Genomic DNA, 16,690 nt, shown 5'->3' with positions numbered 1-16,690 from the left:
AGTAATATTAGCAAATGCTGGGACTGATGATATTCCTGTGTTTATACCTTTAATCTGGTGGTAACATTCTCCTTCAAAAAATGGAAAATTATTTCTAAGGATATTGTTCATACATTCACCTATAATTTTTATATCGACATTAGGCAATTCCTTATGTGTAGCCAGGGCTTCATAAAACCACTTCATACCAACATTGTGAGGAATAACTAAAAACAAATCCTTCATATCCGTAGTTATCATAATATAATTATCTACTAGCAGAACTGCTCGTGATAGGATGAGACACTGTCGTGGGTGTAATGGATGTAGATTAGATTTGTTACAGGAAGTACCAGATCTGCTCATGATTGGATGAGACACTGTGGTGGATGGAATGGATGTGGATTTGACACACTACAAGAACTAGCAGAACTGCTCATAATAGGATGAGGCACTGGGGTGGGTGGAATGGATGTGGATTGGGCACATTACAGGCACTAGCAGAACTGCTCTTGATAGGATGATGCACTGTGGTGGGTGAAATGGATGTGGACTGGACACGTTACAGGAGCTAGCAGAACCGCTCTTGATAGGATGAGGCACTGTGATGGGTGGAATGGATGTGGATTAGACATGTTACAGAAAGTGAAAACGAACTAAACTCAAACCAAACTAAACTTGAAAAACCAATTCCAGGTGTCTATCCAATGACCACAAGAAGCAAGTTAGTTTTTTAGCGCTTTCATTCACTCATTTAATACGTGAACTTCATCAGAAAAAACAACACTCTTGCCCATACTCCCTTTTAAACTAGATTTACAGGAAATGACATCAAACAATTAAAATTTTCCAATAATTAAATAATTAATTAGAACTTGTAAAAAATGTTTTACGTATAAAAATATCAAAAATACATCACAATTATTACTTCACATATAATGTAAATGCATAGAATGTAATCACTTATATCTAAATTTATACTAGTATTACCTGTTTAATAAAAAGCATTTTAAATTAATAGACTCGTTTTAATCCTGGTAACTTGTCAGCCCCTAGGCTTAATTGCCATAGTGTTTCTTTACATTCCAAAATGTTTAAATCCCCTCCAAACATAATCTCTTCTACCTTTTCTACCACAGAAAATTCAAATTTCTTAAATTCTGGACATAATGCAGCATGTCTGGACAAAGAATTCATCTTATCTTAATTTTTAATGGCCAAATTGTGCTCATATATCCTACATTTTAAGGCCCTTTTTGTCTTTCCTATATAGTAGTGATCACATGACACACAGCAAGCAATATACACTACAAAGTCAGTGTTGCAGTTGAAATAGTCTTTAGCCCATAGTGTAATTTAAATGCTTTAAAGTCACAGAGGAGCTGTTACTAATGTATCTACATTGTTTACAATTTTTACAAGCATAGGTACCCCTTTTATTACTAACTATCCTAGTACCAACAGTGTGTTTCTTGTCATCAAATTCTAACTTAGATTTTATATTCAAAACCTTTTTGTAAGTAAATTTAGGTGTATTACCTATTTTAGCAATTAATTCTTTGTTACCCAACAAAACTTTACAGTTATTTTCTATAATGTCCCTTACAAACCACATCTCATTGAATATAGGTACTGGAAAAGCAATGTAATAATTATTCTTGGCATTGGAAGTCTTTAAAACAGGACTTATACAAATGTCTTTGGACAAGAGAATAGGTTTTGCAACTCCTTGCCTCAATTCTATAACTTCCTGTTCTATCTTTCTTATCCACTCTATATCATACTCTCTGTGAAGGAATAATGATCTCAAAAACAAAATTTCATTTAAAAAAGTATTGTCATCTGTTGTATGTCTACTCAAACAAATTATTTGACCTTTGACGACTCCCTTTTTCATGTGTTGTGGATGTAGGCTATCCCGATGTAAATATTGATTTGCAAACACTTCTTTCATATATATTTTACTGATGAATGTACTGTTTTCTCCGTCTATACTTAATTGTACATCCAAAAATGAAATACATTCACCAAATCCACTAATTTTAAATTCTAAAAAATTTGTGGTGTTCATGTCTTTTACCATGTTTGCAAATTCCTCATAGGTACCTGTCCAGAAAAAGAATAAATAGTCAATAAATCTGTAGTAAGTTTGTACTTTACTGTAACTATTGTGTTTTAAAAGAAATTTCAACTCCCAATTCGCCATTACTAGGTTTGCAAAGGCTGGAGCTACCCTTGCCCCCATTGCTACACCTGAAGTTTGTTGATAAATGTTTTGTTGAATTTAAAGAAATTGTTATCTAGAACAAGTTCCATTAAACTACAAATAGTGTTTATTTTGATATTAGAAAATTCTGTGTTTTCATTCAGATATTCTCTGAGGTACTCTAACCCTTCTTGATTAATTGATGTATATAAAGACCTAACATTTAAGGTACCAAAATTAGTAGATTCTAATGATATATTCAAACAACGTAACTGCTCCAAAAGATGCCAGGAGTCCCTTAAGTAAAATCTTGATTTCTGTACCACTGGATTTAAGACATAATCCAGCCAAGTAATGGCGAATTGGGAGTTGAAATTTCTTTTGAAACACAATAGTTACAGTAAAGTACAAACTTACTACAGATTTATTGACAATTTATTCTTTTTGTGGACAGGTACCTATGAGGATTTTGCAGACATGGTAAAAGACATGAACAACACCACAAATTTTTTAGAATTTAAAATTAGTGGATTTGGTGAATGTATTTCATTTTTGGATGTACAATTAAGTATAGACAGAGAAAACAGTACATTCATCAGTAAAATATATAGGAAAGATGTGTTTGCAAATCAATATTTACATCAGGATAGCCTACATCCACAACACATGAAAAAGGGAGTTGTTAAAGGTCAAATAATTTGTTTGAGTAGACTTACAACAGATGACAATACTTTTTTAAATGAAATTTTGTTTTTGAGATCATTATTCCTTCACAGAGGGTATGATATAGTGTGAATAAGAAAGATAGAACAGGAAGTTATAGAACTGAGGCAAGGAGTAGCAAAACCTATTCTCTTGTCCAAAGACATTTGTATAAGTCCTGTTTTAAAGACTTCCAATGCCAAGAATAATTATTACATTGCTTTTCCAATACCTATAGTCAACGAGATGTGGTTTGTAAGGGACATTATAGAAAATAACTGGAAAGTTTTGTTGGGTAACAAATAATTAATTGCTAAAATAGGTAATACACCTAAATTTACTTACAAAAAGGTTTGGAATATAAAATCTAAGTTAGAATTTGATAACAAGAAACACACTGTTGGTACTAGGATAGTTAGTAATAAAAGGGGTACCTATGCTTGTAAAAATTGTTAACAATGTAGAAAAATTTGTAACAGCTCCTTTGTGACTTTAAAGCATTAAAATTACACTATGGGCTAAAGAGTATTTCAACTGCAACACTGAAATTGTAGTGTATATTGCTTGCTGTGTCATGTGATCACTACTATATAGGAAAGACAAAAAGGGCCTTAAAACGTAGGATATATGAGCACAATTTGGCCATTAAAAATAAAGATAAGATGAATTCTTTGGCCAAACATGCTGCATTATGTCCAGAATTTAAGAAATTTGAATTTTCTATGGTAGAAAAGGTAGATGAGGTGATGTTTGGAGGGGATTTAAACAACATTTTGGAATGTAAAGAAACACTATGGCAATTAAGCCTAGGGGCTGACAAGTTACCAGGATTAAACGAGTCTATTAATTTAAAATGCTTTTTATTAAACAGGTAATTTGTTTGTTTGTGTCTTTCAGCTTTTCCCGGTTAGGGGTTGCCACAGCGGAACTCCGGTCCGCTAATGATTGGCAGTTGATTTTTACGTACCGGCTTGCCAGGCCTGATGCACAACCTTCAACGAAGGTACGCCCATTCACGCATGTCTCCACGCAGAAAACGCTCTAGCTGAGAATCGAACCGGACAGCATCTTACTGTGAGGTGACAACGCTACCGCAGCACCACCACCGTGGGTTCTTTTATTAAACAGGTAATACTAGTATAAATTTAGATATAAGTGATTACATTCTATGCATTTACATTATATGTGAAGTAATAATTGTGATTTATTTTTTATATGTAAAAAATTTTTTTACAAGTTCTAATTAATTATTTAATTATTGGAAAATTTTAATTGTTTGATATCATTTCCTGTAAATCTAGTTTAAAAGGGAGTATGGACAAGAGTGTTGGTTTTTCTGATGAAGTTCACGTATTAAATGAGTGAATGAAAGCGCTAAAAAACTAACTTGCTTCTTGTGGTCATTGGATAGACACCTGGAATTGTTTTTTCAAGTTATGTTACAGAAAGTGGCAGATCTACTCTTGATAGGATGAGACACTGATGGGTGGAGTGGATGTGGATTAGACTTGTTACAGAAAGTAGATCAGCTGCTCATAATAGAAACACTATGGTGGGCGGAATGGATTTGGATTAGTCATTACAGGAAGTAGCAGAGTTATTTCTTGATAGGACAAGGCACTGTGGTGAGTGAAATTGATGTGGATTTGACTTGTTACAGTAAGCAGCAGAGCTGCTGATGATGGGATGATGGACTGAGGTAGGTGGAATGGATGTGGATTAGACATGCTACAAGAAGTAACAGCTGTTCAGGATAGAAGGAAGCACTGTGGGTGGAATGGTTGTGGATTAGACATTACAGGTAGTTGCAGAGCTGTTCATGATAGGACAAAGCACTCTAGTGAGTGAAATGGATGTGGATTGCATAGTTAGGCACATGCTGAACCCTTGGCCCCAGGGGGGGCCCCCAATTATCTCCCAGTTCCCTATTAAAATGTAGGCACTTGAAATGCCGAGGGCCTAAAAACTGAAAAAAGGGACCGAAAATCCAGAGGAGTGAATTTTGAAATTCACTCCTGTTTAAAACTTCTTTTTGAAGGGGAGCTTGCCCCCTTCCACTGCCGAATGCAGGGGGGAAAGCCCCCACACTCTCCAAACTTATATATACCAACTCTACCTTGGGAAAAAAGGGAATATTCTAAGAAATGGCATCTCGGGCTTAGTATATGCAAGTCCTTTCATTCATTCAGTCTCTACATTTCAGGAGGACACTCTCTAGCAGATCCCGACATTTCAAATGGCTACCTTATCTCTCTGCTTACAAGGGTCCCCACTGGCAACAGCCAACCAGCTCGCAGGCAGCCGTGGGTTTTTCCTTCTTTGCCTGGCTCTGGCAGTCAGGGCTGTTTGCACCAAAACATTTAACATGTTCTTCATCTCACATTGCTGCAGTCCTTACATATGGGGTAGTCCGCTGTCCTCGGTCGGCCCGAATATCAAAGCATTAGGCTGACGTCGGTCAAGGCGCTTAAGACTGACATCAGGACGTCAGGGTACAAATGCGCATGACCGACGTCATATCCTCAGTCTTTTTTGCCGCATGGTCCGATGCAGAAGCAGCGTTGCAAGTGCCGTTCGGCGTTCTGAAATTTTTCGAATTCGGAGTTTCAGACCGAGTCAAAGTTGGCTAAGTACCCGTTGGGAATATTTTAGTTTTTCTTGCCTCAGTGGTTTACCGGATGTCAGAAAAAGTGAATAACTGTATTTCTTGTGGGAAGCAGATACCGCATAGGGATTATCATTCTTTGTGTATTCCTTGTTTGGGGCCTGAGCACGACGCTGTTGGGTGTCGCTTTTGTGCTAGGTTCAATAAGCGCACTATTAAGCGGAGGTTAGATTGTGCTAGGTTGGTCTTCGGGAAGCGGTGCAATTATAATATGCCGTCGAATTCTCCGGCGCCGCTTCAAGAAGCGCAAAGACAAAGCAGCTAAACCCAGGCAAGAAGAGTCGTCCGTACCGGACGCCGGTTCTTTAGAGGCGTCAGTGGAACCGGTGGTTCCGACGGAGGCTTCTCTGGAGTCCCAGGGGGAGACTTTGATATTGCAGGATGTGGCCTCTCAGGAGGCAGGTCAGGCTGAAGGGGCTTCTCAGGTTACTGTACTCCCCTCCCTTCCTAGGGTGGTTAGGCCCTCTCCTTCTGTTTCCAAGGCTTCTCCTAGAGGCAGGCCAGGTTTAGCTTCTGTTGGTGTCACTCCTAGTTCAGCAGGGTCTGTGCCCAAGAAGCACATGCTTAAAATGGCAGAAGATTTAATTACTTTGATTAGAGGTTCTTTGCCCCCTCCTGATAAGAGGCCTAGGGTGGAGCAAGAGTTGGGGAGTTTTGAGCAGGCTTCGGATGTTTCAGAGTCTTCGGCTGAAGACTTGCAGGAGTACTCTCCTTATTCTGATTCTGATGCAGATGATTCGACTCCTTCTGCTTCTCCTCCAGAGGATTTTTCTTTTCAGAGACTCTTCATTCCATGAGGGAACATTTTAAGTGGGAAGGTCAGGACTTCTCTGATTCCAGGAAAAGGCTTAGGGAATTTTTGCTTTTGCCCCAGCATAGGCCCTTGGCTATACCCGCTGTTCTGGATGTTGTGGAAGATGTGTTTGCAGAGGCTTCACTTAATCCTGATTCTTTACCTCCTGCTCCTGTTAAACCGGATAGGTATTACAGGGTGCCTGAGGCTCATAAATATCTTTATAAGAGTCCTAGGGCAGACCCAGAAACTGTTAGTCAGGGACCTAAGGGTGTCAAGGCCTCTGTTGTAAAAAATCCGGTTCCTCCAGATAAAGAGGCCAGAGCTTTGGATAGATGGGGAAAGAAAGTCTATACTTCTTCCACCTTAGCTATGAGGGCTTTGAATTGCCAGTTTCACATGTTGAAATATCAAAACTATCTTCTTTCTCAATTGAAGTCTAAGGTAGATGCTCTGGCGGAAGGCATTGAGTGTAAAGAATTACAAGATTTGGTACATGTCTCTGAACAGGTGGGTAAGCATTCTTTACAATGTGGTTTTGATGCTGTACAGGCCTCGTCTAGGGTGGCTGCCACTGGTTCAGTTCTTCGCAGGCACGCCTGGCTGAGGGATCAGAATTTATCTGACCATGTTAAGACTAGGATTTTGGATGCTCCTTTACAGTCTGATGTGTTGTTCGGTTCACCTGTGGAGTCAGTCTTGAAGAAAATGGAAGACAAGGCTAAGTCTATGCAGGCTGTTAAAGATTTTTTGCAAGTTCAGCCTCCGAAGTTTAGTAGGAATTGGCCTGCTAAGGGGGGGACGTATCCCTCTTATGATTCTCAGTCTAGGGGTAGATCTAGACGTGGTAGGGGCAGAGCTCAGAGCTCCTTCAGACCTAGAACAGGGAGTTCACCTGCACAATCTTCGGGTGAGAGCAGGGGCCAGTCCTTTCGTAAACAGGCCCAATGACCTACCTTTTCAGCTGCCAGATCCTTCTTGCCTGGCAGCACCTTTGGGAGGAAGGTTGGCACTCTTCAAGGAAAATTGGAGTTTGATTACCCAAGACAGATGGGTATTGGATATCATACACCAAGGTTACAAGTTTTATTTCCATACCTTGCCTCCTTTCAAAGGCATGCCGGACGTTCCTCCTCAGCAAAGACTAGAGGCTCACAAACAAATTTCTCTGCTACTTCAAATAGGGGCCATACAACCGGTCCCTCTGCCAGAAGTGGGCCTAGGATTTTATTCTCGCCTGTTCCTAGTACCAAAGAAGGGGAACACGTGGAGACCAATTTTGGATTTATCTATCCTCAACACTTATCTGGACATTCCAAAGTTCAAAATGTTGACGTTACAACAGCTTTTACCTCTGCTGGGCAAAGATCACTGGATGGTGACTCTGGATCTCAAGGAGGCTTACCTTCATGTTCCTATCAGGCTCAGTTGCAGAAAGTATCTGCGTTTTCGGGCTGGGACTTCTCATTATCAGTTCTCTGCATTGCCCTTTGGCTTATCTACTGCGCCCAGAGTGTTCACAAAGGTTCTGGCTCCAGTGATAGCCTTTTTCAGGTTAAGAGGCATACAGATTTATCCTTATTTGGACGATTGCCTGATTCTGGCCCAAGGAAAGGACGAACTTCTTCATCATTTACAGTATGTGATAGCAGTGCTAAGATGCCTGGGGTATTCTGTGAACGAAATAAAGTCCAGTCTAGTACCCTCTCAGGACATGTGCTTTCTGGGTGTGAGACTGAATACAGCATCCCAGATGGCCTTTTTGACCCCGGACAAACAAAAGAATCTTTCTCTTTACTTCCATCAATTGTCTCATCAGTCCAGGCTGACTGCAAGGACAGTCCTTCAAGCCTTGGGGTTCATGGCATCTTGTATTCTGGTGCTTCCCAATGCCAAACTGCATATGAGGAAGCTACAATGGTATCTCAAAAATGTATGGACACAGCACTGCCAAGATATGGACACTGTCATTCAGATAATACCTTGCATTCAAAAGGAATTTTTGTGGTGGGCTCAGGAATGTCACCTAAACAAGGGACTCTCTGTGACCCGGCCAGAGGCGAGTCAGATTCTAACGACAGATGCCTCAGACAAAGCTTGGGGAGCTCATCTAAATGGAAAGTGGGTACAAGACACGTGGCCTGCCAGACTTCAACATCTACATATCAACTTGAAGGAGATGTTAGCAGTCCAATTTGCATTGATAGCTTTCAAGGATTTACTTCTTCCAGGGCAGGTGTTGGTTCTAACAGACAACACAACTGTCATGTGGTACATCAACAAGCAAGGGGGAACGATTCTTATCCTCTATGCAGACAAGCAATGATTTTGTGGGAGACTGCTCTCAGTTTACAGCTAAATCTTCAGGCAAGGTTTCTGCCGGGAGCACAGAACTCCTTAGCAGACGTGTTGAGCAGACAAATTATGGATCCCCACGAGTGGAAATTGGATCCTCATGTATTTCAGAAATTGACAGTGTTATGGGGAACTCCAGACATAGATCTGTTCACTTCTCCACTAAACTACCAGCTGCCAAAGTTTTGCACAAAAAGGTTTCATCCCACAGCTTGGAAAGTGGATGCTCTCTCATTCAATTGGAGCAATCTTCATGTGTATGCCTTTCCACCTCTGCCTCTCCTCCCAAAGGTACTTCTGAAGGTCAGACAGGACAAGCCAAAGATGATTTTAATAGCTCCAGATTGGCCTCGACAGCACTGGTACCCATTACTGAGAAGTCTGATATGGGTGCCTCCATGGCCTTTGCCTTCAATTCCACACCTGCTGTCTCAGGAGAACAGTCATTTACTCAATGTCAAACTTCACTCTCTACATCTAACAGCCTGGCATATTCTGTTTTAGACCCTGGAGGGTCTCAGCTTCCACAGCAAGTTTTGAATGTTATTTTGGAGGCCAGAAGGCCTAGTACAAGGAAAGTGTACGCAGATAAATGGAGGAGATTTTTATTTTGGAGTACAGCAAAGGAATTTGATGTTTCTAAGCCTAATTTAAGTGTGGCTCTTCAATATCTTACTGAGTTACTGGACAAAGGTTTGTCCTTCTCCTCTATTAAGGTTCATGCTGCAGCAATTTCTGTTCACTATGACTGTGACCCACCATTGTTTTCTCATCCTTTGTTTAAGCAATTCCTTAGAGGGGCAAAGAATATAAGACCCCCACGTAGAGCTCCTACTCCTGCTTGGGATCTCAATTTTGTGTTGGAGAAACTCACTCTACAACCTTTTGAGCCTGCAGCTACTGCCGAGTTGAAATATATTTATCATGGAAAACTGCTTTTTTGTTGGCCATTACCTCTGCGAGAAGGGTTTCTGAATTACAGGCCCTTATGGCGGTTGAGCCTTTCTTAATTTTCCATAAGGATAGGGTATCTTTACGTACTAATCCTTCCTTTATGCCTAAAGTGGTTTCTAGTGTGGCTTTAAACCAAACTATTCATTTGCCTACTTTTTATGCAAACCCCCAAAATAAAGGGGAAAAGATTTTGCACACTTTGGATATACACAGGCAGTTGCAATATTATTTGAGCAGAACTAAAGGGTTCAGGCAGTCTCAGCAGTTATTTGTTTCATTTGCTTTGGGTTCTCAGGGCAAGCCTGTTTCAAAACAAACTATTTCTAAGTGGATTGGGTTTTGTATTGCTTTCTGTTATTCCCATCATGGTAAGGAGATTCTAGCTGGGATTAGGCCTCATTCCACTAGGGCTACTGCCACTTCTACAGCTTTTTTAAGGGGGGTGGCAACTAAAGATATTTTGGAGGCAGCTACTTGGAGTTCAGTGCATACTTTCTCTAAGCATTACCACCTTCCACTTTACTCTAAATCTAGGGCTGGTTTTGCCACGGCAATTTTACAGGGCATTTTGGCAGCTCCTAATGCTTTATAGTTTTGCCATCCTCCCTTACCTCTGCTTTGGGATTCTACCCATATGTAAGGACTGCAGCAATGTGAGATGAAGAACATAGTACAGTTTTGTACCTTCCATAAATGTAGATGTTCGAAGATCCACATTGCTGCAGTCCAATTTACCCTCCCTCCTTCCCCTCTGTAGTTAGAGGCGGTTGTGTGGTTTGGGTTGTAAATATTGTGAATATTGTATATATTGTACATATGATTAGTGCAAGGGTGGTTGGTTGTTTTTTGCTGTCTTTTGGTTTTGGCCTTTCTTTTTAGGGTCTTCTGACATCTGGGGCAAGAAAAGACTGAGGATATGACGTCGGTCATGCGCATTTGTACCCTGACGTCCTGATGTCAGTCTTAAGCGCCTTGACCGACGTCAGCCTAATGCTTTGATATTCGGGCCGACCGAGGACAGCGGACTACCCCATATGTAAGGACTGCAGCAATGTGGATCTTCGAACATCTACATTTATGGAGGGTACAAAACTGTACTTTTTTTTTTGTTTGTTTTTACTTCCTCTGACATCAGCTAAAAGCTGCACTCAATCAGATCTAAGTCAATGAAGCAAGGACCTGGTTGGTTGCAGAAGCCAGGGAAGTAAGTTGTGCTTTTTTTAAGGAAGTGACAAAATAAGGATCTAACTGGTCATTGTAAAGCACTTCCTATGTCAGCTGCCTTTAAAAAGGCATGTGTAGTATGTATTCCTTCTTTTTGTTTATCAAGCGAGGAGTTTTTGTTCATTGGATTTTCAGTGGCTCTCTTGATTACTTGCAGTTTGAGGACAAGGACTTGGGAAGGAAACCTTCCAGCAATTATTGGGACAAACCAAGGAGCTTCATTTTGAACTGTCCTTTTCAGGACAAAAACAAAATGAACCGGTTGGTCTGTTGTCTGTGGAAGTAAGCTGGGCTCAGCCCATAACAGTGAAAAGTGAGCAGATGATTAAGTATCAGGTTCCACCAGCTGTAGAAAAGGTAAGTTGCTGTTTTTTTTTTTTGGGGGGGGGGGGGTGGGAGTTGATGAAACATAGCCCCAATTGCAATTTTTTTGCAAAATTCTTGTGCTAAGAGGATTGGGCGTAAGGGGTAAAGAAGGGCTGTGGTTGAAACAGTGTTATTTCTAGCATTGTCCAGAATCCTTGTGCTCAGAGATTGTGTGTGTGGGGGTGCTTTTCTTTGGTAATTAATGTCCAGATTAGTTTTAGTCTATTCCTCATAAGAATGCGTTTCTAAAAAATGAGTATTCTAGTACTTCATAGTGTTGTAAAGCCTGTTCTGTGATTTTTATAATTTTATAAAAGCAGTGTTTGAGTCTTGAGCTTTTGTCACTTTGTCCAAAATTGTTGTGCTGAGGTTGCGTGGGGGTAGTGGCTGTGAGGAAGTTGTAAAGTATACAGATGTTTATTTATTTTACATTTGTTGACCAGGATAGTCCAACTGGATACATGTCCAGTTTCAGCAGAGGCCTGGGGAGAAAAGCTCCAAACTTACAGATAGGCAAGCAATTTACAGCATATGCACAAACCTATTGTATTAACACAAGTTACAGTCTCACATTTCAAGTCTATAAAGAATACAGTTTATATTCAGAAATATTTACAACTATGTTAACAGTTTCTCTTATCAAACCTGTAGGTGCAGCTATATACAGAGTATCTGCAGAGATATTACAGTTTCTCTTCTCAAACCTTTTAGTGTAAGATGTAATTCGCTGTGAATTAAAAATTGCAGGGATATGGAAGTAGCTTAGTCTAACCTGTTAGGTTATTTTAATGCATACTAATGCAAGACATGTTACTCTGGTATCTATATAAGTTTATAACAGCAATGTTTACATCTATCATTGATGCTATGCCTTTGTACTATGATTATTTTGGTTTGTCCAGAATTGTTATGCTAAGAGGTTGGGAGGGGGGTAAGAAATGTGAGAATGCAGTAGAATGTCCAGATGTTTGCCTAGTATTTTTGATGTATCCTTGATTAAAAAATGTGAGTTCACACAACGCATGCTGCAAAATCTGTTTTAGCATCTTTTTAAGTTTGTAAGATCAGTGTTTTAAATCCCTGATAAGTCTTTGTCCTGTGACTTTTTTTGCTTTGTCCAGAATTGTGCTGAAAGGTTGCTATTGGAAGAATAGCAGTAATGAATGTGAATGTTGCAGAATGTACACATGATGTTTTAATGCATTCTAATGCAAAACCATGTTATTCTAGTATTCTAAGTTTATAGTAGCAATGTTTAAAACTGCTCTGCAGTTATTTTTGGCTTTATCTAGAATTGTGCTGTGCTGTTACGAGGGGGTAGGAGCTGTGACAATGTTCTAGATGCTTGCCTGGTATTTTTGGTCAGGCCTTCATAAAAGAAAATGTGAGCTCATGCAATACATGCCATTGCAAAACCTGTAATTCAAGCATCTTTATTAGTTTATAAGACCAGTGTTATAAATCCCTCATATTAGCTTTTGTTCTGTGATTTTTATTTTGTTGGTTTGTCCAGAATTGTACTGAGAGGTTTTTGGTTGGGGGCTACAGGCTAGGAGAATGTTGTCTTTGTTTTTTTTTTTTTTAGCTTTTTCCAGACTTATTATGCTAAGAGGTTGGGGAGGGTAGGAGGGGTTTTGAGAATGTTTGCCTAACATTTTGGGTCTGTGACAGATAACTTCCAATTGTACAGGCTTTCACAGAATGTCCAGATTTTTGCCTTATATTTTTGGTCTGTTTTTCCTAAAATTGTGTTTTTTTTCTGGAAAATCCTTAAAGACTGAAGTTGGAAAATAATAGACATTTGAGTTTCAGACTTCATACCCTCCAGAAAATTCATGCTAAAGCAAAACTTGTTAGTCTATTAACTTTTTAAGTTTGTAAGAGCAAGATTCAAAAATTGTCCCTATTTTTGAGCCTTTGTCACACTTTTTATGGCTCTGTCCAGATTTCCTGCTCTAACAGATTGAGAGGTATGGGTCTGTCCCTCACAAAGAAGTGTCTTTGTAGCACAACATTGAAGACTGACACTACTAAAAACAAACTTCATATAAAATATAGTACTTAACCTGGTTTTATGCTTTTGTCCAGAGTTGTTCTTGTGCTATGAGGTTGGGGAAGGGGTGAGAGTATCATACAAGTTCCACATATTTGCCTGATAAATCTAGTATGTCTGTCATAAATGAGGTTTTCTAGCAAAAATAAATTTTTTAGAATGTCCCTGACTTGACACTTTTGTTCTACCAATAATTTTGGTTTTGTTCAAAATTCTGTGCTAAGAGGTTGAGATGGGAGGAAGTATATGAAGATGTTGTACATGTTATGCAAAACCTATTATTATGTGATTGCATTCCTGAATTTTAGCTGGTTTGTGTGATGAAAGTAGAAATAGTTTTGGGAATGTCTTTTCTTTTGCATCATAATTTTTTGTTGTTGTCCTGCAGTTTGATGGGTTCCCATAAAAACTTGTGGCTTTCTACCTAATCATTGATTCTTTAGACTTTAGTCACCTGTTCAGACATCTTGTAATAGCAATGTCTTTTAGGCCTCTTCACATGTTTGAGTATGATGAAAGGGGGAGAATCTTGTAGAATATTCTGAGATTCTCTTCCAGTTTTTGGTGTTTGACTTAAAACTCTGATTTGGGCCTTTGTTGATGAGTTTTTTGCTCTCCGGTCACTGTCAAGTCTTTCTGCATATGGCACAAAAGTAAACAATGTTAATGAAACAGTTATGGCACATAACCACATCATACAATTTTGTAATGTTCTTCATTTGTGCCTATTGCCTACATTACAGTTCTTTTTGCTTACTGGTCATTTTACTCTTCAGTTTTTCCACCAGCAGTGTAATGGTAACAGATGTCAAACGAACAGAAATTGTGTGATGCATTTTTGTTGTACCTGTTGTATTGCTTGTCCTTATGAACAGTGTTCAGTATTGGTTGCCCGTTCTTTTGGGGCCTACAGTCATACTCACTAACAGGACATTCAGTTTCATAGTCAAGTACTAGGCTACCTGTCTTGTGGGCCATTTTAAGGCTAGTCAATTTCCCATTCAAAGCTGAGAATCAAACCCTGTACCTCTTATCTGTGAGGTGAAGACTTTAACTATTACACCAACACCCAAACTTTTTTTGGAAGCTAAACCATTTTTTTCTGGTATACAATCTGTATGCACCACAATTCTTTTGCTTACTAGTTCTTGTTTCTGTTAATTTCTTTGCCTACAGTGCAAGATGGCATCAACTCCTCACTTTTCTTGTTGGATGTGCATTGCATTGTGGATTGTATAGCTCTTAGTTGACTTATCGTGATGGCTTCAGTTTTTCTGCTTAACCTGAATGCAGTTTTTAGCAGTGGTCAAGCCTTAGCACTGCAGTCATAATCATATGTGCCAGTGAGCTATACCAGTTTGAGTCAGACGAAATCAGTCAAATAATTTACATTTTGTAAAATTCATCTTTCATATGAAGATGTAGTGTTAAAGGGGATGGTAATGCTACCTGGTTATAGACCATATATTTGGGTTATTTCCTTTGTGGGTATTTGTAGAAGTACTAAAAAAGTAATGCACAAAAGTGAAGTATACTTAGTGATTGTATTATGTAAGCAGAGGAGACAAGTGACACAGACAGCATGTTAAGGGACAGGTGGTAGGTTTGCAGCTTGAACTTACAGTTAAAACACTTGTTACTTACACTGGCTGGCTAGTCTGGAGTTTATATTTCACATTTTGTGGTATTGCGCACCTCAGAGCTGAGGGTTTGCCTCAGTGGGCCCATCAAGTAAATCTGATGGGTAACATTCACTATTGTCATATTGCATCTGTTTCTGTGTAATGCTGATTTTTATTGATGTAATCTGGCAAATACCATCATCCTCAGAATAAGTGCTCCGAATGCTAACCTCTTTGTCACACACACTCTCATTAGGCATTATGTTGTCCCAGGTAGATCAAAGAAAGGGGTGTTGTCTAGTGGTAGCCAATATAGTCTAGCGGTGGAGCACCGATCTCCCATATACAAATATGTGAGTTTGAGACATGTGGGCCCAAACTATTCTTTCTAACCTTCTCTGGTATAAGGTGTAAGTACAGTTAGCTTAAAGAAAGAGGACTGCTGATGCAGGAAATCCAGTTTAGAGACGTTTACAGAGGGTTCAGAATGCCGTTTGTCACTTTAGTTTCATCTTGAGAGGACAAGGTCAACAGACCACATTGCTTTGCCAAGGATTGTCTGCACCTTTCCCCTGTAGGCTTTTGAACACTGGCTAAAACTTTATCTGCTCCATAGTGCCGTTTTTAGGCAATGCCAAATTGACAAACCTTCCAACATAGCAAAATCAACTCAACAGAACCTCAAGGTGTTAATTTTCAATACCAGGTACCTAAAAAAAATACCTCCAAGCCCTCCTCACACTTGAGAATATAAAATATCTGTACAGTTACCGAAACAGTTTAAAGTGGCAGAGAGTACCATGGCAGTGGAAGGTTCCAGTGCATTCCACACTTTTAGACTAATAGCTGCACAGACAGGAGCTAAAGCAGGAGATGTCTAAATACACATCAGTAACAGCCATACTTCTAGCATGGTCAAACATGATGACTTGCTGGAGTTCCACCACGTGAAGATCACCATAGGCAAAATCCCATACCATAACCTAGCCGGCTATAGGTCACCCTCCATGTCCCAAAAAACTAACAATGCATACTTGGACCTACTGGAGACACTTAACCATCCAAACTAACCCCCTACTTATGAGAGACTTTAACCGTCTGTAGATTGGGCATCCTATACAGCTTCAAATCTAGAGGCACAGAGATTCCTGGACTTTGTTTAATACAAGCACCCTTGACCAAATAGTGAATACACTTACTACAGGCTCCAGTATATGAGAAGTTGTACTCACAAATATGGGAGAATGCTGCACCCCCCCCCCCCATGTCTCATCCTCCCTGGTAAAGTCTGACCATAAAGGTGTCTCATTCAAAATCAAAATAAAGTCCATTATCCCATTAAAATCAGTAACATGAACTATTCCAATGCAAATTACCTGTTATTAAGTGTTGGTTTGTCAAAATTCAATGCCCCTCAACTGTGAGAACACACCAGCCTATGCTGAATTACTTTCAGAAACTCTGTACAAACATTTCAGTGGCTACATAGAAGCTGCTGTACCTACCAGAAGTAAGCCCGGAACTTTCCCCATAAACAAACCACCCCAGTGGCATCCCAAATTAAACAGGAAATGCAACAAAAGGAGCAAAAATCAGGAAAGGTAATTTCCATAAAGAGAAACTCTCTTGTAAAAGTAAATAAGAGGGCTAATTAGGTCAAGCAAAGCCAGCTTTTAGGTTAAAATAGCCTCCCAAGAGAAAGATAACCATAAGGCCTTCTACAGCTGTGTCTGAAACCTCAAGACCAGCACACAGCAGCAGTGCCACCTTC

Source organism: Protopterus annectens, chromosome 16.part0 (genome assembly GCF_019279795.1).
Source record: "Protopterus annectens isolate FY-2018-M chromosome 16.part0, PAN1.0, whole genome shotgun sequence".
Taxonomy (NCBI): Eukaryota; Metazoa; Chordata; order Ceratodontiformes; family Protopteridae; genus Protopterus; species Protopterus annectens.
Note: the sequence above shows the minus strand (reverse complement) of the source record.